Raw genomic sequence first — 26,098 nt, forward strand, 5'->3', positions numbered from 1 at the left:
GAAAGATCAGAGTTCAACCCTTAGCTTAATGACTGACATTCTTCAGGTGAAATCTTCATGTATTCACTCCACCAGCCTTCTCTGACAGCCTACCACAAAAATAAAGGTATCATGGGCGAGAATAAGACTCAGCACTTGACCTCCAGGAAAGCTCATATCGTACAAGGAAAGATAGACACGTTTTCTACAGATTGACTCAATGCACTGTCCTAATTGAAGTCAGACTAACCTTCCATGAGCACAGAGATTTGGGAGCACTGACCTGGCACAGGAGGGCCAAAAACACTTCTTCCTTCCAGAGGAGAAGCATGAGAGCTGGCTCTCATGGAGATGGTTGCCTGGTGGAGAAGGTATGGGAAGGCAGAGACTGTGCAAAATGTATAGCATAGCAAAGCACGGGATGTTCTGGAAAGGGTGAGAAGTGTAAGTTAGCTGCTTTTGTGGGTGGACAGACAGGAGATGAGGCTAAAAGAAAGGATGGGCCAGACTGAAATATTTATAGTAACAAAAGAATTCAAGATTTCAGGGGCACGGTCATGTTTGAGCCAATGGAAGGAAACACAGGTCAGTTTTGAAAATGGTGAGTTCCGGTTGCATGTGGTTGGTCTGACAGTCATTTGAAAATTTTTCTTTGAAACTGAAGAGAAAGGTTTGGGTCAGTAATAGAGACCTCAACACAGTTTTGAAGCCACAGGAATGGATAAGATCACACCCGAAGAGTGTACGTGGAAACCCTACCAGATAGCTTGGATTGTTCGTAATTAGTACAATGTAGCAATTCAGAAAAATGACATTTTGATTTTCTTATTCCACCGAGTAGACAGCTCCCTTTTTTTCTTTTAAATTAATGTACTGTAAAAGTGCTTAGCATAGATTTTTCTCAACCATCCCGACTCACACTAATGGGACCAGACGTAGTGTAAATTTCACCAGTGGGGTGCGAGGCTGATTTAGACTCTGTGTTCCTGCCTGGTGACTGTCAGAGAAGGGCGGCCGACACTGCCAGCTGGGTGACTGTTTTGTAATTTAGATACGATAAATCTAAAGGCAAGTAATCTCCCTTCAGAAACTTGAATTGCCTCCTTAGCAGAATAATTTTCCATCTAGTTGGAGTTACATTTAAGCTACAGAACTGGATGAGAGCTTGGAAACGACACTCAGAGGACTCGATTGTGCTCTTGTTTTAAGTAGAATTTGGTTTCCATTCACAGAAAATGTCGTGGCAAATTTCTCTGAAAGTTTCAGCCCATGATTTTGCGTACTCAAAGGAGTGTGCGGTCTGGTGTGGTTTTCCATAAGGCAGTAGACGTTGCGGGGATTGGGGCAGGATCTCCCCTCCAGCTTTGGGTGTGGTGAGGACGGACAGAGGCAGGAGCCTGTTCAGTTTAGACGACACTTGAGTAGGGCTTATAATCCACGAGCTGGAAGTGGCAAGACAATAATTCTAGCGGATTCTTACATAATGTGCCCCGCGTGCCAGGCACCGTTCAAGCCCTCTGCACAGAGAAGCTCACCGTGTGGCCCCCAACCTGTGAGCTGGACCCCAGGGTGAAGGAGACTCAGAGGGTGACTGGCCTGCTCTTGGCCAGGTGGCCTGTAAGTGTTGGAGTCGGGAATCTAACCCGGGCCGTGGGGCCCCAGGGTCCACACTCTGAACCCTGTGCTCTGCTCGAACACCTACCGTGTGCCAGGCACCGTTGCAGATGCCAGCGAGATCACAGTGACGAAGACCAGCTACATCCTCCAGGACCACCGTCCCTGGAATTTATCAACCCAGGGCGAGATGTGGGAATATGGTTTAAAATAATACTTAGGGGTAGAAGAATGTCGCATACAATTTATGACTAAGAGGCTTCAACTGGCTAACATATTTTTTGGGGGGGGGGGTGGGAAATTAGCCAGTAGCTGAATCTGATAAACTGAGTTAATTAAAATTTCCTATTTAGGCATACGCTAGCCAAAACCTGTTGTCTTTGAATCCTCCTTTACTCTATAAATTTAATGCTGAGCGCCCAGCGCCAAGACCAAAGTAATTCCCTGGTTCAATTACAACTTAAGAGCAAGAACTTTCATAATCTGTTAGCTATCTGCTACTTGGGGATAATGACCAGCTGAACTGATGAACTTCCAGAATGATGTGTTGCTATGGCAACATGCTGCCCAGTGAGTGGCAAAGGGCATTTCATCGTTACCTCACTGAAAATGCTTGCAAAGGTAACAAATGCAAACGCAAGAGGTTTCCCTTTGCTCTACAGCGACTCTGGGTCAATGAGACAAACACTCAAAATATCTGTCGGATACAGCAGCAAGGAACCAAATGGAAACACACATAATGCCTACACAGACCCTACACGATTTGAAATAAGGTAATCGAGCATTCTGGGTTAGCAGTCTTGGTGTCTACAATGAATCTCCATGCCTTGCCAAACATGACCACTGTTGGGGGGGGCTGTGTCTTTCATACGCAGGTATAATTTCCTCACAACATCCAGTGCACAAAAAGCATAAATGTGCCCTTGAACTATACCAAAAGTTAAGAGGAAAAATGAAAAGAAGAAAAAGTTGATCTCTCATACATTGGTGGTGGGAATCTAAAATGATACAGCCACTGTGGATAATAATTTGGCACTCTCTAGCACAACTAAACCTACATTGGCCATATCGCCCGGCTATTTCACTCCTGGGCATGTATCCCAAAGAAATGAAGTCCTATTTCCATATAATACATGCACATGATTGTTCTTACCAGTTTCATCGGAAATAGTCCAAAGCTGAAAAGCAATAATAAACGTCCCTCCGTAGGTGAATGATTGAGCACACCATGGTACCGCCATACCAGGGAATATCATTCAGCAACATGAAGGAATCAACTACTAAGGCAGACAACGGCTTGGATGGATGTCCAGGGCATTACAGGCCCTGAAAAAGCCAATCTCCAAAGGTTCTATGCCATATGATTCCATGTCTATAACGTTCTCAAAATCGCAACATCATAAAGAGGGAAACTAGATTACTGGTTACCATCAGTTAGGGACGGTGGTAGAGAGGAAGGCGACACAAAGGAGATCTTTATGGTGACAAAATGAGTCTGTATCTTGACTACGGTCGCGGTTACACAAAATTTCACAAAGGATGATAATTATATGGAATTAGGCACGCACACTGTAGCAATGTCACTGTTCTGGTGTCTACCTTGTACCATAATCGTGTAACATGTAACCATTGGAGGGAAACTCGATGAAGGGTACTTGAGACCCCCCTATATCCTCTTTCCAACTTTCTGTAGACCTATAATTATTTCAATGAAAAGAAGTTCTAAAATAAAAGCAAGCAGGCCTTACTCTCATGTCGGAAGGTTAGTCAGGATCATTTTATTTCCCTCGCTGCATTTCAGAACAAGTGAGACAGAAGCTACGTGGCCAAAGAAAAGTAGCAACCAAAGAAAAGTTGTGACCTCTCGTTAAAATAAACTCTACAAAGCAAACAAACAAAAATCAGAAGGACTCCTCTCTAATGATCGTGTTGCTTTGTGGCAACGCATCAGCTTCTGAAACAATCAGATAATGATCGATCGCATACTCTCTCACAGGACATTGGTCACTTTCTTGTGGGCACGTAGTCAACAGGTGATGCCAGGTGACGAGTCAGGAGCTGGCTTCAGGTCCAGGGCTGCATTCCCTGTCTGGATGACCGTGAGCCATTAGTTAACCTTTGGGGCCCTGGGTTGTCTTACCTGCAATAGAAGGTCTAGTGCGGCGATTTCCAGACTTTTTTAGAGAGGGAAGATTTTTTTTTTTTAATGTTTATCTATTTTTGAGAGAGAGAGAGGCAGAGAGAGACAGAGAGACAGAGAGAGCGTGAGTGGGGGAGAGGCAGAGAGAGAGGGAGACACAGAATCAGAAGCAGGCTCCAGGCTCTGAGCCATCAGCACAGAGCCCGACGCGGGGCTCAAACTCATGAACGGTAAGATCGTGACCTGAGCTGGAGTTGGAGCCACCCTAGAGATGGAATCTTGTATTCAAAGAAATTTTAAGACACTTTTCAATGTGTGAAATGCACTCGAATGAAGCTTGCCTTGCAGTGAATCACTCCACTGTATGGTTGTGAGTACCAGGTTCTCTGGGGCAGCAAGAGGGTACCTCTGTACCTCTCCAAGGTCTAGCCCTCTGTTGACCAAAGATGTAGCCACTGGCCACAAGGCTATAGGGCACTGTAAATGTGGCTGGTTCGACCTGAGATGCTCTGTACATACAACGTGCCTCGGATTTCAAACAGTACGAAAGAAAGGAATGCAAACTGTGTCATTTATCATCCTTTTATAATCGCTATACGTGTAAATCCTAATTTTTCCGTAAGTTGGGTTAAATAACGTTTATAATTAAGGTTAATGTCACCTTTTTTTCTTCTTTACTTTTCTAAAAGTGGCCACTCGACCACTCAAAACTACTTGTGAGGCTTGTATTCCCACTGGGCGGTGTTGGTCTAGAGAAACTCAGCTGCCACCTCCAGACATCAGCGCTCCGAGTTTTGGTGGGGAGTTTAATCATTGTCGCCGCACAGGTACCGTGAGCAAGGCACCTTGTTCCCATGAAGCACAGTAAGAACTCGTCCTGGCAGCTGTATTTACTACCACACTCTGCTCCAAGAATATCATGTCATTTACACCCAATACTTTTTTTCTTTTTTATTTCCTGCTGAAAACACTTTTTTCTTTCCGGTCACTCTTCCCATAGTGTAACTCATTTTCTGTAGGACCTGCGTGCATTTTCCTGTGGGCTGGAGGTCAGGGGAGCTGGTTTCGGTGTTTCACACGTGGCTGCTGTGGCTGGAATTCTTTGGGGGGATTTCTTCACGTCCCTGTCAAGTTATACTCCATTTTCGTGATAAGCCCCACGCAAATATTTCTTCTCCAGCAGTCCCTTTCAGAATTGACTTGATTACGGTTTCGGGTGAGGAGGTACAAGCTGTGCCTCGGTAAGCCAGTCTTATTTGTGGCCTTTGCCTGTTCCTTTGATCATTTTCCTGATGGTTCAGATTATCGAGGTGGAAATGACTCTCTCTGTTATCACGGTAACCTAATGGCCCTCCGCATTTTGTACCCACCTTCCGACTGAGTCCTGCTCTCCTGGGACTTCATTAGTCACCAGCAAAAATCAGTGTGATGAATTGTTTATACCCACAATCTGATGATTTTTGCCCAGGAGGGTTCACTTATCACAAGTAAGCATGCAGGGAAGTCCTTTAGTGGCTCTAGAGATAATGTCCTGTATCTTTGGGCAATCATCTCTTCCTCTGATTTCTAGAAATATTACTTGACTTATTTTTTGTTTGTTTACTTTCATGCCCTTGTCCATATTCTTTGTCTTAAAAAATAGGCATTATACTTTATAAAAACCATTAGAGATGTCTTAATTTATTGACTGATGATAAACATAGAAGTACAGATTATTGTGCTGGATATGACATTTTTTTTTTTTTAAATCACGTTTTTACGAGAGTTTGGCGGTTTCTTTCAAAATTAAGCATGCTCTTACCACATGACCCAGCATTGAGCTTCTTGGTAGTTGCCAGAGTTGAAAAGTTATGTCCACACAAAAATCCTGGTCACAGATGTTTATAAAAATGTATTCACAATCGGGGCGCCTGGGTGGTTCATTCAGTTAAGCTTCTGACTTCAGCTCAAGTCATGATCTCACGGTTCACGGGTTCGAGCCCCCCGTCGGGCTTTGTGCTGATGGCTCAGAGCCTGGAGCCTGTTTCGGATTCTGTGCCTCCCTCTCGCTCTGCCCCTCCCCTGCTCATGTTCTGTGCCTCCCTGACTCTCACAAATAAAGGTAAAAAAAAAATTTTAAATGTATTCATAATCGCCAAAACTTGGAAGCAACTAAAACGTCCCTCAGGAAGCGAATGGACAAACGAACTGTAGTGCATGCAGACAATGGAATGTTACTCAGTGCTAAAAAGAAATTAACTATCAAGCTGTGAAAAGACACGAAGGAACCTTAAATACATATTACTCCGTGAGATAAGCCACTCTGACAAGGCTACATATTGTATGATTCCAGCTATATGACATTTTGGAAAAGGCAAAATGACAGAGAGAGGAAAAAGATCAGTGGTTGTCAGAGCTTTGGGGGGTGGAGATGAGTAAACAGAATACAGGATTTTCGGGGCAGTGAAGCTGTTCTGTGTGGTGCTGTACCGATGGGCACCTGTCATCACACGTTTGTTCAAACCCAGAGAGCGCACAACACCAAGAGTGAACCTTAAGGTACACCATGGACTCAGAGTGATTTTGAGATGTCAGTGCAACTTCATGAATCACAGATGCACAGAGCTGGTGGCGATACTGATGGGGGAGGCTTGTGAACGTGTCGGGGCAGGACACATACGGGAAATCTCTGTACTTTTGTCCCGTTTTGCCATGAACCAAAGACTGCTCCAGAAAAATAATCTTTAAAGAATAACATTTGAAACAAACAAAAAGATAGGTGAGTATTCATAGATACATAAGTGAGGAGCCTTATCCATTTCACTGAGACCCGTTTTAATAATGTATTATGTTCTATGTTTAATAATCATGAATTTTTTACATTCACGTTTTTGCCTCTTCACCCCGTGTTCTTGGGCACAAACTGTGAATTACGAGATTGGGTGTAATGTGGTTTTATATTAAAAATAATCTTGTTAGGGGGCGCCTGGGTGGCTCAGTAGGTCAAGCATCTGACTTCTGCTTAGGTCATGATCTCACTCTTCTTGAGATCTAGCCCTGCGTCGGATTCTGTGTCTCCCTCTCTCTGTCCCTCCCCTGCTTGTGCACTTTATGTCTCTCTCTCTCTCAAATATACATCAAAACATTTAAAAAATAAAAAAACAGGCATGTAACTTAGTGAATGATTATGAATCGAATATCCTTACTTCTTTACTTTTCATTATAGGTTTGTTAAGTAACTGTGTATCCCTAAACACTGTAGTTTTTTTGTTTTGTTTTGTTTTGTTTTGTTTTGTGTTTGTTTGTTTGTTTGTTTTAGTATTTCTTGTTGTTGTTTTTTAAATAGTTTTACCAGGTTATAACAGCCATTGCAATAAATTACATATATTTAACTTGGACCACTTGATATGTTTAGATACAGTCACATACTATGAAACCACCAATACAATCATAACACCGAACATGTTTATTGGCCTACAAGTTTTCTTGTTTGAAATCCTCAATGATAATTATTTCTTCCAGCTTTTTCTACCATTACTCATCCCTTCGCCTCTGGGCCCAGGCAACCACCATTCAGCTTTCTGACATTTCAGTTTGCGTTTTATGTAAATGGAATCACACAATTTGCGACTCTCTTTTTTGACTTCTTTTACTCAAAACTTATTTTGATATCCATCTATATTGTTTGCATTACTAATGGTCCATTCTTTTGTCTGCCGAATGACATCGGACTTGTATGGATCTACCATAATCTACCCATTCACCTGCTGGGAGACTTGTGGGTTGTTCACATTTTTGCCCCGTGACCGGTACGCCCGCTGTGAACGTTTGCGTGGAAGTTTTTTCTGTGAACGTAGGTTTTCATTTATTTGGGGTAAGTGCCTAGATGTGTAGCATCTGTGTCACGTGGTACAAATATCTTTGAATGTTCACAAACTGCCATACTGTTTTCCCTTGGGAAGCGACTTACCAAGTCGTCAAGCGACTGCTTGACGTTCAAAACGTCCCATTTGGAGGGCATGAGAATTCTGATTGCCGTTCATCTTCGCCAACAACGAAACCATCAGTGCTTTACTGAGAAGCATGTTGGTTTCCATACAGTTGGTGATTTTCCACATTTCTGTGATCGATTTCGTATTTAATTCCCTGTACTCAGAGCACACTTTGTGTATTTTGAAATGTTTTATTTATTGATATTACTTTTCTTCCTTTGTTCTTTCTTTCTTTCTCTTTCTTTCTTTCTCTCCTTCTTTCTTTCTTTCTCTCTTTCTTTCCTTCTTTCACCTAGATTCTAGTCTATCCTGGGAAAGATTTCATATGTATGTGACAAGAATGTGATTCAGCAGTTGTAGGACTGAGGACTTTATAACGCAGTCAGGTAAACATGGGGGACACCACTTTTCAAGTCTAGCAATGTTCTTATTGATATTTTGTAATGTATTTCTAGAACAGCGTTCTATTAGTTGTTGAGAGGGCAGTGTGAAAATATCCAACTATAGTTGTAAATGTGTCTGTCTCTGTAGTTCTGTAAGGTTTTGCTCATGAATTCTGAAGTTCTGTTACCAGTTGCACACATGTTTAGTGTTACTATGTCTTATTAATGGAACATTCTCTCAATCCATGGTAAATGGATTTCTTGCCTTGAAATGCACTTTGGTATTAATTAAACCACTTCATCAATTTTTGGATTAATGTTAGCTTGTTTTATCTTTTTCCATCATTTTGTTTAACATAGTTGTGCCTTTATGTTGAAAGTGCAAAGGGGTTTTTGTTTGGTTGGTTTTTTGTTTTTTATAAACAGCTTATATTTGGGTCTTGCTTTTTTTAATCCAACCTAGCAATTTGTGCCTTTTTAATTGATGTATTTACACCATTCTTTGTAATCTGATTACTGACCCAATTGTCTTTAACCCATTGTGTTACACTTTGTTTTCTATTTGTTACACCTAGTTTTTGCTCCCTGTTTTCTTTTTGTCTGTCTTATTTTGGATTGAGCATTTTAATTTTTTAATGTTTATTTATTTGTTTAGAGGGAGCTGCAGAGAGAGAGGGAGAGAGAAAATCCCAGTCTCCACGTTGTCAGTGCTGAGCCCCACGTGGGGCTCAACCTCACAAACCCTGAGATCTTGACCTGAGCCAAAAATCAAGAGTTGGATGCTTAACCAACCGAGCCACCCCATAAGTGAGTATTTTTTAAAATGATATTTTACAGCTGTTGGCTATGTGGTCAGATGAGCCTGTAGAATGTGTAACTCTGTCCTTTACTAACTAGCCTTACTCACCCACTACTTTCTGTGAGTTTGGTTACATGCTCATTACGTGCTGCATTCCCTGAGCCTCTACGTCATCTTGTTTCCCACCTCACACTGTGAACGTTGAATAACATGGTATAAGGGGCTGTATAAACTCTGTGACCAATGGCAGTTTCTTAATGACTTGGTTTTGCAGCCCCAGAACAGGTTGACTGAACCTGTAGACAACTCCCTCACCAAGGTTCAGGCATGTGGTCACAGGTGTGTGTCAGAGGAAAAGAGGGAAACTAGCCAGTCTCAAAAAGAAGACACAAGATCAAGTGGCCAAGAAGACATAAGATCAAGTGGTCAAGAATAGCCGTGGTGTGAATGCTCTAAGAGTATCATGAGTTGCTCCATGGATGGAAAACAAGCTCTGGTAGAGAGCCCTTCTCCCTTCATCAGGAAGAAAATCAGGATCCCAGAACTTGAATGTTCATGTCTGTAAGATAGGATGCTATTTTCTCCCTAAGAAATTATTGAAGTCTTCCAACAGACAGCTCGTTGCCTCTCTTCAGTTTTAAAAAAGGGAAACCGTGAGGTCATGGGAGTGGGAGGATCTTATAGTTTTTAAATCATTTTAGATGTGTATTAATTAGCTTATATTTCAGTGGATAAATATGTCTTTAATTATATTACATGCTGATTTATAAAATGAGCTATTACATTTGTTAATTTGGTTGTTAACTATTGAATTATACACACTAATAACTCCTGAACAGCATAGTGCCTTATATTTTTCAGATACTTACATATATATTTATTCTTCTGTTTTCTCACCTTAATTTATAAAATGAGATAAACAGGTCAGATTTTAGGGTCAATCTCTTATTGTTGTGGAATCTGAATCAGAGAGCATGAGCAACTTGTCCAAGGAATCATCGTCAGTTGGGTCAAAGAGAAAATCACACCACACAATGTTAAACAGGCAAGTAGACTTTATTTAAGGCTATTGCAAAAGGAGAAAGAGTCAGGAACTGAAAGTGGACTCAATTCTGCTGAACAAAGGTGATAAAGTTTTTTAACTGCTGGTGTGAACTAGTAGAAAAGTACCAGAAGACTTCATGGGTTTGTTGATCAATGGAATGTGTCCGACACTTTGAGTCATTCCTGACTTTGCAATGCTGTTCTCTGTTGATGAAGACATCTGTATTCGCTGGTAGGTAGGTACCCATCGAAAGTAGGTTCCCACCCTCCCACAGAGTCTGGGAGATAAGGACCCTAACTTCCTTGAAGATTACATTTCAAAGGGATGTCTCCCAGGCTTTTGAGAAAGACAATCCTGTGTTGTAAAAGTGACAAAAACTTTAAAAAGGTTTATATCTCAAAGGGGCAGAGAAATTATTTCCATTTTTCAAAACATTGAAAGTTTTCTTTTTTTTTATTAAAAAAATTGTTTGAATGTTTATTTGTTTTTGAGAGAGAGAGAGAGAAAAAGAGAGAGAGAGAGAGAGACAAAGACAGAGCATGAGCGGGGGAGGGGCAGAGAGGGAGACACAGAATCCAGAGCAGGCTCCAGGCTCTGAGCGGTCAGCACAGAGCCCGACGCGGGGCTCGAACCCACGAGCCATGAGATCATGACTTGAGCCAAAGTCTGACGCTTAACCTGAACCAGCCAGGCTGCCCCAAATTGAACGTTTTCTAAGTAAATGCTCTAAGCAAAGGGAGGTCAGGGGCATAGGTCAGGAAGAAGCCAGTCTAAATCATGGCCAAGGTGAGGGGAATTTTAAGGCCTCTGAGTCCGTTGTAAAGCACAGACTAGAATTCTGAGTTCTTCCTGTCACTTCCTGTCCTGAGCTGCCTTCAGCTCAGGGGAACATGAACTTCCCAAGGCTCAGGCTTGTTTTTTCCCAGGTTCCCTTCAGCCTCTAGCTTGGTTCCCCGTGCAAGATGGGTACAATGAATACTTGTGGAAAGAACAAATGACGCCCCTCGCCCCGATTCTTCCCTTCACTGTTATTTTACTGAGTACCCGGAAAGAACATCCAAATCCCTAGGAGAGCCTGAAACTCCCTCCGGTATCAAAAAGTGCGGCAATCTCAGATAGTAGCGAACCAACTGGAAACCTTTGGACCTTAGGCACTATTTTTATTTTCATTTTATTAACCAGCTGGGGAGACAAGAAAAGTAGGAAATGGGAAGAACCTTAATCTGTACAAAAATGGAGTAGCCATGAAATTGACATCTTCCTTTATAAATCTGGTTTGGGGGGGGGATGGTACCATTAAACAAGTGACTACCTCTGCATTTGTGTAGGCTGGCATTAGGACACCATTAATCCCGTCAGCCTCTGGTAGTGTCATTTAGACCACAAAATTAATACCTCGTTAAGAAAATTAGTATGGAAATTAGGTAACTGCAGAGCAATTATTGCTTGAAAGGGCGAAGTTTCAAGAGGTGGAGTGAAGAGGTTGGCGCTTTTATTAATTAAATATTCTCTGAAGACAGCATCAGCCTGATGGGAGAAGCGCACGATGTTTCCGTGTTTCGAGAGAAATTGCGGGATCCCTTGCAAGGTCCTTCATCACCCCAGCAACACATCATTAGTCATTCAGTGTGAAGCACGTAAAGATCCAGAAGGGTATTTTGGCATGCACCATGTTACAAAACACACCTTCTGCCTTCAAAATGAATTTCATGTTTTCCAAACTTCCATGTCGAGCTTTTGTTTGCATTGGCTCTGATTCAGCCTCTAAAGACTGTGGCCTTCCTTTCGTTAATTCACTCATCACATATTTACTGAACTTGCTATGTGCCACGCAGTGAGCCCGGTCCTGGATGTCTGGTGATGGAGGAGGCAGATCTGACCCTGCTTTCGTGGGGCTGAAAGTTTAAGGTGAAATTATAGCATAAACAAAAGCTCCTCAATATATATTGAGGACTTGGGCTAAAGGGACTTGGCACTAACTGAGAGTTCGCTTTACCTTAAAACGTATTTACATTAAAGTCAGATTCTGGAGTAGACTCAAAACCAACCTACTGGCCCAACATTCGTCTCCAACTTGTTTTTAAAGCTATAGTTGAGTAAGGACTTGAGTTTTCCCAACTTGAGTTTTCAATAAGAAGAGGATTATTAGTAAAATAATGGCACATTCACACAGTGGATTATTTTGATGATGTTAAATGATGATTATGAAGACATACTCATAGCATTAATTGGGGAAAACAAGACAGCATTATATGTATGCCATCATTATAATGATTTAAAAATAGGATAACGGTCAAAATTAGATACATTACTAGTTATGATTATGTTACTACATTATTACAGGGGCACTGAGTGAGAAGGGCTTGTGTTAGAAGGAACATGAGTAACTACCCAAAGTCTTGGGAGTTAGGCTATGTGCTTAAGGAGTCACTTAAAATGCAATAGGGAGTAGAATATCGCAATGCATTAGCCCACCTAGTAAATTACGAAACAATCATTATGTTCGTGTTTGTCCTATAATAATCAAGGACAGATCTAGACTTGGGGCTGAACTTATAATTTATAAACTTGTGCAATTTACTCTTTTAAAAGAAGTAGATTTTATTTGTCTAGAGCAGTGAAGCTGAGTACAGAGAGTCCCTGGATGGCATTTTCCCATACAAAAGCACAACCTCTCTCACTCTCAATGCCCACCCCCCACCCAGAAGTGGTACATTTGTTATAACCCATGGATCTACAATGACACGTCATTCAAAGTTCATAGTATACATTAGGGGTCCCTCTTGGTGTTCTACATTCTGTGGGTTTGGACAACTATATAATGGCCTGTACTATTTATGTTATTACACAGAATCATTTCCCTGCCCTGAAGCTCCTCTGTGCTCTGCCTGTTCATCTAGCCCTCCCCTCATGCCTGGCAACCACTAATCTTTTGTTAAATTTTTTTGTAATGTTTATGTATTTGAGAGAGAGAGAGAGAGAGAGAGGAGAGAAAGCACATGCACAAGCAGGGGAAGGGGCAGAGAGAGAGAGAGAGAGAGAGAGAGAATCCCAAGCAGGCTCTGTGATGTCAGTACAGAGCCTGACGCGGGGCTTGAACTCACAAACTGTGAGATCATGATCTGAGACCAAATAAAGAGTCCAGATGCATAACCAACTGAGCCACCCAGGCATCCATCCAATAACCTTTTTAATGTCTCTATAGTTTTACCTTTTCTATGCTTTTTAATTAATTTTATTATTCAAGTATAGTTGAATACAATATATATAACAATGTATAATAACATATATATGTAATATGTAACAATATATAACAGTATAACAATAATATAACATACAGTGTTATACTAGCTTCGGGTATACAATATAATGATTTAATCATTCTATACATTTCCTGGAGCTCATTGAGATAAGTGTGCTCTTAATCCCCCTTTATGTATTTTGCCCCTCCCCCCCACCTCCCCTCTGGCAACCACCATTTTGTTCTTTGTATTGAAGAGTCTGGTTTTTGGTCTCTTTTTCTCCTTTGTTTATTTGTTTTGTTTCTTAAATTCCCCCTTTAAGTGAAATCATATGGTAGTTGTCTTTCTCTGATATTTCGTTTAACATTATTCCTTCTAGGTCCATCCATGCTGCAAATGACAATACAGTTTTGCATTTTCAAGGATGTCATATAGTTGGAATCCTCCGTAAGCAGCCTTCTCAGAGTGCTTTCTTTCACCGAGTCATATGCATTTAAGTTTCCTTTATGTCTTTTCATGGCTTGGTGGCTCATTTCCTTTTGTGCTGGATAACATTCCATTGTGTGGGCATACCACAATTTATCTGTTCACCTACTAAAGGACATCTCGTTTGCTTCCTAGGTGTGGAAATTAGGAATAAATCTGCTTAAACATTTGTGGGCAGGTTTTTGTGTGGGCATACATTTGCAGTTCGTTCGGGGAAATACTAAGGAATGTGATTGCTGGATCACAGGTACGAGGATGTTTAGGCTTGTAAGAAATCGCCAAACCACGAAAGACATTGCAACGTGACTGTACCATTTTGTATTCCCAAGCACAATGAATGAGTGTTCCTGTGGCACTACGTCCTTGCCAGAATTTGGTTCTGTTAGTGTTTTGGATTTTGACCATTCTAATAAATCTGTAGTAGTAGCTCCTTATGATAATTTGCAATTCCCTAATGACATGTGATCGATCATGTAATACGCTTCTTTGCCATCTGTTTGTCTCCTTCGGCGAAGTGTCTTTCATTCAGGTTTTTTCCCCATTTTTAAACATTGGATTGTTTGTTTTCTCATTGTTGAGATGTAAGAGTTCTTCATACATTTTAGATAAAAGTCCTCTGTCAGCTGTCTTTTGCAAATATTTTTCTCTTTTCCTCATCTTTATTGATGTATCACTGACAAATAAAATCATATATATTTAATGTGTACAACTGGATATGTTTCCATATGTATACTCTGTGGATAATTGCCACAACCAGCAAAGGAGTTCGTTCATATATTCTTATCTCCATCAAACAGGGTTCCATCATATGATTTCTCTACTTCAGAGATCCTTAAATCAGTAACTGCCCACCAGGGAGCTGAGGTCCATGATCAATAATTAATTTAATAAGTTCTGGCCTCTCCAGAAAGAGTTTGTGTTTACGGTACAGGAAATTTCACACGATGACCGTGATTATGACTCAGATGATTGAAACCCTTAGGGGAACCCTCATAAGCTCTGGCTTCTGGAGTATGGAGATGGGTGAATGCCGTGGATGGTAACTACATCGTAACAAAAACAAGAGCGTCAATTAATTATAATTACTAGATTTCAGGAAGTGTTCTTGGATTGGTTGTTTCAAGTGCCCTCTCTTCTTTCGGCTGCTTGTATCTTAGCATTTTTTCCCCAAAAGACATCATGGTAAACTTTACGTCAGACTCAGTCATTTTGAAAACATATCTTTCAGGAAAACTGGAGTGTTATAACCACCTATTAATATTTTAACTAAAAATTATTTGGTTAACATTACTGGTATTACATACAAGCTAAGAAAATTTATAATTAAAAGCAAATTAGAAAGTGAAAAACTATCATTTGCATTTTATTATTTTAATTTATTTTTAAATTCAAATGTAATCAGCATAGAGTATTATATTAGTTTTCAGGGTGTACAATATAATGATTCAACAATTCAATGATTCAAACACTATTCAATGAATTTTAGACTAAGTATATAATAGATAAATAATTAGCAATTTTTAGTGTGTTAAAAGCAAGTCATTGCTTAAAATATTATTTATTAACATGCTTTACACATAACAGCATGTAATATGAATTACTGGGTATGTTTAGCAAGATATACAGGTATTCTTGAGTTGATATATGTTTGTTGGTTGGTTATATGCCCTTATTTAAAATTGCCTACCTGTTTTACTTGTTGTTGCAAAGACTGGAACACCTAGATTACTGCTCAAAATTAAATATTTTAAATAAATTATTAATTTTTTAACGGTTTGAAAAAATAAATGAATAAAATAAAATAAAATTGCCTACTTGTAATTATAGTTAAACCATTTATCATGCATTAGAGTCATTCATTAATATTCCAACGTCTTCACTGCCTTTTATTGTGGCAAGCCCAATACATCATATACACTACAGGCAATGTTTATCTTCTTTTTAAAAATGTTAACTTATTTATTTTGACAGAGAGAGAGAGAGTGAGAGAGAGAGAGGGAGGGAGAGAATGCCAGGCAGGCTCTATGCTCAGCACGGAGCCCAACTTGGGGCATCATCTCACAACCACGAGATCATGACCCGAGCGGATATCAAGATCCAGACGGTTAAATGACTGATCCACCCAGGCACCCCAATGTTTTTCTTCTTGAGATCCTCTGCCCCAACATTTTCCCCATATCATACCTCTTTATACCTCCATGTACTGGAGAGGTCCTTCACACAGCTAAACTATCACCTTCATTCAAAAGCCAGCTGAGACCTTCCATTTTCCTGGGACCCTTTCCTATACTCTCTCCTCTGAGCTCCCCTCACCTCCTGCAGCAGCTACAGGCTGGGCTTCTCACTTCACACTTAGCCCTTGCCATGCTGTACCGTGTAGGAATATTCGTGAATGTGTTCTTACTCCGTCACCAGGCAGCAGGTTCTTTTGTATTCTTCTTTGTGTCTTCAACAGGTGCGATGGGGCCTCAGACATACGAATGGTCAAACAAGAAACATGAGTTAGGCAAACTGATAGATTCAGATATGTAACTGAATTGCTTTGCACCACTTAATGGAAAACATCGTGACATCTCACATGCTTTGTCAGACAATGAACCTTTTTGCACATTTACGATTTTCACATTGGCCCATTTAGCACTTTTTGTATAAAATATTTACAAACACGCCTGAAGCGGCATAATACGTAGCAATTTTCAGTTATGTTGGGGCATAAATCAGAATAGCCATATGCATCCCATCTTTAAAAAAAACTTTGTTCTCATTTAATTCATAAATATTTAAGCCTCAAAACAGCTCTGTGGGTTGGGTATTACTGTTCCAGTTACAGAAGAGGAAACTGAAGAACATAAATTCTCCAATTGGATGTGCAAACTTAATCACTTGTGAATAACTTGGGATATGTTCCTCTGCCATAGTGTTGATCTACAGTCTTGAGGCTTTGGATATTAGTTCTAGTAAAACAATGTCAGCAACATCGCTCTTAACTAATTGGAAATGTGTCTTTTGCACAGTATTTGGGAAGCACTGTGAAGTTCGCAAGCATTACTCCTTCGACATGTCTGCAACTTCCAGATCCAGTGCTCTGGTTCTGTTCCCATGGCAATCACCGTAGAGGGAAAAGTACAATTCGGTGGTAATAATAATCACATTTATTCAATAGGTTCACAGGGGGAAAGTGTATCATCACCGTCTCGACGAAACGAAATTGAAGAGTTTTTTTCAATTTTTTTTTTCCCTTGGATGTCTTTGACATTTAAGCTTGCTTTATTTTTTTTTAATATACGAAATCTTTAAGTATAGTTAAGATAAAATTACATTAGTGAGAAAGTAACATTAAAACAGAAAATCAATTTCTACATGAAGCCAAAAAAAAATTTTTTTTAAATATTTAAGTACAAAGAAGTTCAAGGAGGAATATAAACAAAAGATGAAGTAAATAGATAAGGATAGAATATATTTAGGGGATGATAAGTTTTTTTTATTTTTCTTTTTTAAATTTAAAAAAAAATTATTATTTTTTTTTTTCATTTAAATACAAGTTAGCTAACATATAGTGTAATAATGATTTAAGGAATAGAATTTAGTGATTCATCACTTACGTATAACACCCAGTGTTCATCCCAACAAGTGCCCTCCTTAATGCCCATCCCTCATCTAGCCCATCCCCCCCACCCACCTCCCCTCTAACAACCCTCAGTTTGTTCTCTGTATTTAAGCGCCTCCTATGGTTCGTCCTTCTCCCTGTTTTTATATTATTTTTGCTTCCCTCACCTTATGTTCATCTGTTTTGTATCTTAAATTCCACATATGAGTGAAATCATATATTTGTCTTTCTCTGACTGACTTATTCTGCTTAGCATAATACCTTCTAGTTCCATCCACACTGCAAATGGCAAGATTTCATTCTTTTTGATCACCAAGTAATATTCCATTGCATATATAAACCACATCTTTATCCATTCATCAGTTGATGGACATCTGGGCTCTCTCCATAATTTGGCTACTGTTGATAGTGCTGCTATAAACATGGGGGAGCATGTGCCCCTTTGAAACAGCACACCTGTATCCTTTGGATAAATACCTAGTAGTGTCATTGTTGGTTGGTAGCGTAGCTCTATTTTTAATTTTTTGATGAACCTTCATACTGTTTTCCATAGTGGCTGCCCCAGTTTGCATTCTGACTGGCAGTGAAGCTTGCTTTAAAATAAAAATTTTTATTGTGTTTACACTGGTTGATTTAACTGGTGCCCAAGTTCTTTCCCATGCGGATGGGCTAATTTGCTTTCCCCCTTGGGTGTAGACATTGGCATTTCATCCAGACACAGTATGGTAGATAGTCCTGGTCCATGAAGGGGGTGTGGACATATAACCTTAATAAAGATGTGTGACCATAGATCATAAGAGCCATAAAGAAGCTTAACACTTAAACTGACTTTGGGAATTTTTCCTAAGAAAATGACTCAATTGAATCAAATGACCCTTTGCATGAAAGTACATATTATTTCGTCTAGGACATGAAATAAATGAAGATACCTACAGTATCCAAAAGGATGGAAATGTTTAGCAAATTATGTAACCAAATGTAATGACTGGAAACACGAAGAGAAAGATGGAGTTTGTGCATAAACATTTGAAATATGTGTGTGGTTTTTTTTAATGTTTATTTAGTTTTGAGAGAGAGAGTACAAGCAGGGGAGGGGGAGGGAGAGAGGGACTGAGTACCTGAAGTGGGGTCTGTGCTGATGGCAGAGAGCCTGATGCAGGGCTTGAACTCACGAACCATGAGATCATGACCTGAGCCGAAGTCGGATGCTTAACCGACGGAGCCACCCAGGTGCCCCAAATAAATAAAGTTAAAAAAATGTTTTTAAAGAAATAAAACTTTCCGCTCTGTGAGAGACACTGTCAACAAAATGAAAAGGTAAGACACACATCGAGAGACACTATTTGCAGAAGACACGTCTGATAACAGACTGTTGCCCACAATATACAAAGAACTCTTAACAATAAGAAAACACACAGCTTGATAAAAGTGAGATGGTGTTTAATCACCGCGACTGCATTAATTCCTGTAGTGATGCACATCTACCTGTGGGACAGCTATGTTCTGACCTCTGCACCTCTTCAATATCACCCGAGGCGTTTTCTAGGTGGGCAATATTCTCATCTGTGTTGCATCGTGCTGTTTTTCTGGGGGTGTTTGTTTTTTTGTTTTTAAGCAGGGTCCCTGCCCAGCACAGAGCCCAGAGCGAGGCCTGAACTCATGACCCTGAGATAAAGACCTGAACTGAGACCAAGAGTTGGACGCTTAAGAAACTGAGCCACCCAGGAACCCCTGAATCATGCGGTTTTTTTTAACTTGTTTCCCTTGTGCCGGTTTAACTAATGTGTCTTTTGTGTATCACGTTTATTCTCAGAATGCCCAAACACAGATTCAATACGTGTTAGTTTTGTCATACAGCCCAAAGGCCCTATTTTCCAAAAAATCTGGGCCTTTGTAAATGAAAGGTACAGTCAGCATCTTCAGCATTATTTTATAATGACTGTGTTTCCTCACCAAGGGCACTGTTGACATTTGGGTCAGGCAATTCTCAGCTCTGGAGGCTGTGCTGTGTTGGCAAAACGTTTAGCAACAACCCTGGGATCCACCCATGAATTACCAGCCGTGTAGAACTAACCCAATAAAAGTCAGTTTGCACTTAGAGAATCTAATAGTTAAGAGGACCATACAATTCCCAAGGATGCAGTGAAAAATTGTTGTTGTTGTTTTTTGAATTTAAACATTTATTTATTCATTTTGAGAGATAGCACAAGCAGGGAAAGGGCAGAGAGAGGGGAGAGAGAGAATCCCAAGCAGGCTGTGTGCCGTCAGCACAGAGCACGACGTGGGGCTCGATCTCACGCACCATGAGATCATGACCTGAGCTGAAACCAAGAGTCACATGCTCAACCGACTGAGCCACCCGGGTGCCCCAAATGTCGCTTTTTTAAAATTGATATCACCATTTTCTCTGCCATTCAAGTTGATAAAGTATAACTAGATACTCTTAAGTGTAAAAGTAAAGTATAACTAGATATTTTCAAATAAGAATGAATATTACTGTTTTGTTTATAACACACACACACACACACACGCACACAGGAAAGGAGAAACGTATCCTTCTTCTAGTGGCAAAACCTACCTCTAAATACATATTTAGTTCTAAAACATATTTTCAATAATTAAGTGTTAAATCTTAGGATTCCAATCAACAACCTTCTCTAAAGTGTGATTTTTCAAAACCAGGACAATATGCAAAATGAAAATAGTCCAAGAACTCCAACTTAAAACAGTAAGACAAGAACTTCAGTAACTATTTTATCACAGAGGGAAACACAAAGTGGGGTAAAAAAACAAAAACAAAAAACCAAAAAAACAAAAACAAAAAGCAAAAAACAAAAAACAAAAAAAACTCGGGCCCTTGACTTCATGATCCTTATTGTCACAGAATGTCTGTGAATTCCCATAGGTTACTCTAAGGAAACCGTCTTCCCAAAATAACACTTTTTGTTGGGGCGTGGAAGTAATTGACCACTCTTTCTTAATGTAATTTAGAATAAAGGTTAAAGCAATCAAAGTTTTGCCCACAGCATAAAATATTCTGCACAAGGAAAAAAAAAATACATATTATATTCTTCTATAGAATTGGATTTTGTCTCTGGATAGAAAAAAAAAATACACAAACTTAAAGTTTTGAGCAGAATTTTAAGAACATAAACCACCTTTGACGTTATCCGGAGAAAGAAATATTATTATTGCAGGCAGCTTTTTATTTGAAACAGCTTCAACTTTTTTCATGGAATATCATGCTGTGTTTTAGGGCTGCAGACAACTTTCCAAGAGGAAGCCTGGCAAAAATCCAGGGAATTCTGTGTTATACATCTATTGGAGAGGGCAAACTTTAAAAAATAAGCCCACATTAGGCATTAGTGAAGGTATCAGTAAGCACGGCCACGTTGTTGATTGGTACAAAATTAATAATAATATCTTGCATTCGTCAGCATTCTTGAGATAAAACAACTAATAAAAAAATATATATATGATCATATAAATATATATGTATTTATATGTATACATATATGAGCTTATATAAATATATAAAAATATATAAGCTAATATAAATATAAATATAAATATAAATACAAATATAAATACAAATATGAAAGCTCATGCTTATGGAGGCCAAGAGGTCCCGCAAAGTCTTAACAAGCTGGAGACTCAGGAAAGCTGATGCTGGGACCAGGCCTGAGAACCCTGGTTGCTGATGGATGTAGATTCCAGTCCAGATCTGAAGGCCTGAGCATCTAGGAGTGCTGAGGGCAGACGAATATTAGTGCCCGAGCTCAAACAATCTTCCTGCTCGCTCTAGTCCTAAGTAGATTGAATGATGCTCACCCACGCTGGGTCGGCGGCGGGTGGGGTGGGCACTGGGATTTGCACTCTACCAAGTCAAATGCTAATTTCATCTGGAAACACCCTCAGGGACACACTCAAAACTAATGTTTAGCCAAACATCTGGGCGGCCATGATCCTGTCAAGTTGACACATAAAATCAACCATCACAAAATTCTAACGGTCAGCTCAGAATTCCACTTGTCCTACAGTAACTTTTACGAAAACGATGTTCGTAGCAACCTGTTTGTAACAAACAAACAAAAAATGAAAATAGCCTAAATTCCCTTCAACAGGAAATCATCTACATGAACTTAGGCTTATTCTTGTAATGGCATATTCTGCAGCTTTTTTTTTTAATTTTTTTTTAATGTTTATTTATTTTTGAGAGAGAAAGAGACAGAGCCTGAGCGGGGGAGGGGTAGAGAGTCAGACACAGAATCCAAAGCAGGCTCCATGCTCTGAGCTATCAGTACAGAGCCTGATGTGGGGCTCAAACTCACTAACCGTGAGATCATGACCTGAGCCGAGGTCGGCGCTTAACCGACTGAGCCACCCAGGAGCCCCTGAAGCTTTTATTCATTTATTTTTTTAATGTTTATTTATTTTTGAGAGAGACAGAGACAGAATGCGAGTGGGTTAGTGGCAGAGAGAGAGGGAGACACAGAATCCAAAGCAGGCTCCAGGCTCCGAGCTGGCAGCACAGAGCCCCACACGGGGCTCAAACTCATGAACTGTGAGATCGTGACCCGAGCCGAAGTCGGATGCTCAACCGACTGAGCCACCCAGGCGCCCCTCTGGAGCCCCTGAAGCTTTTGTAAAAAGGGAAACAGATTCTTTACTGACTGACATGAAAATGTGTTAACAAGTAAAAAAGGCAGAAGTGAAGCAGTTTGTATAATTCTTGAGCGGCACCGATGTTATTTCTCAGTTGTGATGAATGTGTTTTGGTTATGATAGATGTCAACATTGGGGGAAGGCAGGGTGAAGCGGACACAGGACTCCTGTGCTCTCTGCAACTCTTCCGTAAATCTAAAATTATTCTAGAATAAAAATTCAAGTATACATCCCACAGTACCTTTCTACTCTACTGCGAATAATATACTATATAATTGATTATTAACATGGAACTGGTTTATCAAAATAAAAGACAAATATGGGAGGAAACGATGCAGAGGAGCTAACAAGCGTCCTATACTACGTCATGTGAGGCTGGTGTGAAGACAGATATTAATTATCTCCTAATCTCTTAGCTCACACGAGAGACCTTTGGAGAAGATGCAAGAGGGAGGGCTGGAAAACAGGGAGAGGTTGAAAATTGCAAATCTCAAGTGGCAGGGTCTTTAATACTTAATACTTAAAGATCTTTTAATACTTAAAAGATTTGGGTAAGCCGTTAGGGGTCTGGATTATTCTGTCGTCCAAGACTCAGGTCTTTAGGGGAGCACTGAGGTCTCCGTGGGAAATTTATGGAGCGAGCAGGAGTTGTATTTTCGCCTGACCAGACAGGGAGGTGACAGAAGCTATGGAAACTGATCTTTGGGGGGGAAATTTCCTTTTCTAGGTTCACCCACACTGCAGCGCATCAACTTTGCTTCCAGCCGAAGGTGGAATGCCATTCCCCCCCTTCTGCCACAGCTTCTTGCAGAAAGAGCCAAGCACAGTAGGGAGTTGCCAGCTTCACCCGCCTTGGTGGGTACGAAACATGAGAGTACCCATGAGAAGGGAGGAAGGACAGATGCATCCCTGCCGCGGCTGAACCCGGGATGGACCAACCAGCCATGCCAGAAAAAGTGTAGATGTTTAAAGTCTCTGTCTTTCCTGTTGTTTTGGGAGAAATGGAGCAGAACAAGATTTGCCTGTAGTTTCATAAACAAAATGGTGTCCACGTCACTTTGGAATGGTGGAGTACAGGTATACTCTGAACCCCAGAAGGAAGAACTTGCTTCATCCGTGGAGCTCTCAGGCGAATGCCGAGTCATTTCAAATGTGATGAATAGTTGAGGGCGGGAATCTTAGGCCCAGCGGATGGGGAGGCAGCAGGCACTGGATGGCAGAGGGAAAGCATCCATTACTTTTACGCACGTCTTCATTTGTCAACGGTGAGGGAAGTGGCAAAAAGCCAACGGCCTTCTGCTCGTTTCCCCGGGGCCAGCACCCATCACACCACCAAGGTGAAAGGGCCATCGCAGAGCCAATCAGAACCACCAAGACGAAATCATTGGGTGTTACCCCTGAATACACCAATGAGAGAGATGTGTACCATCCTTCTTAGCTGTCTTCTAGTATTTCTTTAATTAGATGTTTTCTACTGACACCTGCTAGAGACTTTATGCACCGCTATGTATTATTATTTGAAGACCACAAAAGTGAATCATACATTCATGTGCCTCATTTGATGGAGGAAAGGGCCATCAAGTGTAGCACTGGGACTTATTCTGTTTCTTGTTTTAGTTGAAATTCCTTTCTCTAACAAGGAGTGTTATACAAGTTAGAATTTTAAGATGAAAAATGAATGTGGCAAACCAGTTGTAGGAATTATTATTATAATTCACATATAATATTAATACAGATATAATATAATAGAAATAATATTATACAATATATTATATAATATTGTATATTATATAATATTATATATATCATATAATATTATATAATATATATTATATAATAAAATATATATATAACAATTTCTATTATTTCTATTATTTCTATTAATATAATACAAATATAATATTTTTGTATTATTTCTCTATTATTTCACAGTCACAGGCAAACCTATGTCTCCCTCAAAGGAACATCTACAAGCATGTAAACCTAGGGATACGTGAGAAACCCTTCCATTTAAAACTGTGTATATAGATGGGGCACATGGCTGGCTCAGTCCCTGGAGTATGCAACTCTCGATCTCAGGATGGTGAGATCGAGCCCCATGTAGGGTATAGAGCTTACTTAAAAAAAAAAATAAAATAGGGGCACCTGGGTGGCTCAGTCGGTTGAGCGTCCGACTTCAGTTCAGGTTACGATCTCACAGCTCATGGGTTCGAGCCCAGCATCGGGCTCTGTGCTGATGGCTCGGAGCCTGGAGCCTGCTTTGGATTCTGTGTCTCCCTCTCTCTCTGCCCCTAACCCACTCGCATTCTGTCTCTGTCTCTCTCAAAAATAAATAAACATTTTTAAAAAATCATAAAAGTAAATAAATAAATAAATAAATAAATAAAATCTTAAAAAAAAACTGTGTGCAGAAATTTCCTTGTATATTGTATCTTACTTGTTTTTTATATATAAATAACATATAACCTATAGGACATATATGATAGTACATATACATGATAACATATAACAATATTTGATAATATATCACATACAAAACATAAATATTTTGTAAACCTACCTCTCTCTATGCTTGTCGCATATATAATAAACAAAATATTTTGTGATTTGGCATGTTGTGAAAAATGTTAGGTGAATTAAATACTCCACACTTGTTTGGAATTTTGATGGAAAACTTGCAGTGTCCTGTCGCATTAGGATCTTGGTCATATGTAGAGATTTCAAAATAAATAAATAAAATCATTTATTTATGTTGGAAACGTTTCGTTTTGTTTTTTGCGTTTTAATGAATGAACTGGATAGCTTTAAAATGATAACAGCTAGCAGAGCGGAAGAAGCTAGCTAATTAACTTGGTGGGAAATTTGGAATTATCCAGATACATTTTGTGATTATTAGTGTAAATTAGGTGGTAACTGCACTTTATCACGTTATCATGTACAAAATAATTACAATATTTTGTCATAGCTAACTTCCAGAAAAGAAAGTGAATAAATGATACACGTACTTAGAAATGTCTCAGAAAAAAATTTCACATGAAATTCTTTTAGTAATTGCATATTTAATTTATTGTTTATATTAGGAGTTTTAACTGTACAGGTAGAGATTTGCATATTTCTGAAGGAATATGTAAAAGTAAAAATGGAAATTAATGTCAGTTGATTTATTGTATCAACAAAGATCTGAATCCTATAAAGGAAGGTGACAGGTAATTATAGAAATGCATATATGATTCATAGGTAGAAAAATAATTTCTGCATGCATTAAGTGGACTGCAGAAAGGTTTGGACTCTTTATAGAACAGATGTTTTAATGCCTAAAATCCCTAAAATGATCCATATGTTTTTTAATATAAGGATAAGCAGATTTTAATAAAGCATTTCAACTGAAAAAAAGATTTTAAGTCCTAAAATAATCTAATATAAATACTGAAAACAAGAAATACAGTATAAACCAAATTTCAATAGCTGTCACTAACAATTTATTTTATATCAGTATATATTATATATTTTATAAGATCATTTATATTATGATGTCTATGTATATATCTATATATACAATTTGAATTCCTAATTCTATTCTTTGAGTTGTCATGGTTCATTGTTGGTTTCAAATGAAATCATTTCAGTTTAAATGTCCCTGCATTTTAATGTTTTATTTAGTCTTGAGGGTTGCAACACTATCTACACAAAAGTGTTCAAGAGAATTGCTGATTTGCACTGACGTTACAGATTTTAGGCTTATGATTATATCTATGTTTGGATAATTTTTTTTGTTCAAATGTGATTTTGTCTCACATTATAAAAAGTGTGTGCAATTAGGGCAGCATCAGTACAATTTCTGGTGTTTGGGGGAGATTATCTCTAAATATATTTTAATTAAAACAATGTGATTTGCATCTTCAACATATTTGCATGATTCAACTTTCTTAATGGTTTCTAGTGTACCTCTTTTGAATTATGAATGATGCATTTTAAAATATCTTGCTCAATTTTCCATCTTGACTCTACAATTTTTTTTAATGTTTATTTATTTTTGAGAGACAGAGTGTGAGCAGGGGAGGGGCAGAAAGAGAGAGGAAGACACAGGATCTGAAGCAGGCTCCAGGCTCAGAGCTGTGAGCCTAGAGCCCGATGGGGTGGGGCTTGAACTCACTAATGGTGAGATCA

The 26,098-nt window shown here is 39.4% G+C and overlaps 2 long non-coding RNA genes across 3 annotated transcripts; one reads left to right on the plus strand and one right to left on the minus strand.

Annotated features, from left to right (window-relative positions):
• Window positions 1–1,165: 1,165 nt before the first annotated feature.
• Window positions 1,166–2,901, minus strand: LOC122202127. Of its 2 annotated transcripts, none has more exons than XR_006194478.1 (2): window positions 2,747–2,901; window positions 1,166–1,421 (listed from the first exon to the last, which is right to left on the minus strand). It is a non-coding gene; the product is annotated as an uncharacterized LOC122202127 (long non-coding RNA). The 2 variants fall into 2 exon arrangements; XR_006194476.1 differs by lacking the exon at window positions 2,747–2,901 and adding an exon at window positions 1,682–1,880.
• LOC122202123 lies at window positions 2,230–8,086 on the plus strand. Its single transcript, XR_006194474.1, has 3 exons — window positions 2,230–2,366; window positions 4,423–4,560; window positions 8,001–8,086. It is a non-coding gene; the product is annotated as an uncharacterized LOC122202123 (long non-coding RNA).
• The last annotated feature ends 18,012 nt before the right edge of the window (window positions 8,087–26,098 follow it).

Source organism: Panthera leo, chromosome A1 (genome assembly GCF_018350215.1).
Source record: "Panthera leo isolate Ple1 chromosome A1, P.leo_Ple1_pat1.1, whole genome shotgun sequence".
In the NCBI taxonomy this organism is placed as follows: Eukaryota; Metazoa; Chordata; class Mammalia; order Carnivora; family Felidae; genus Panthera; species Panthera leo.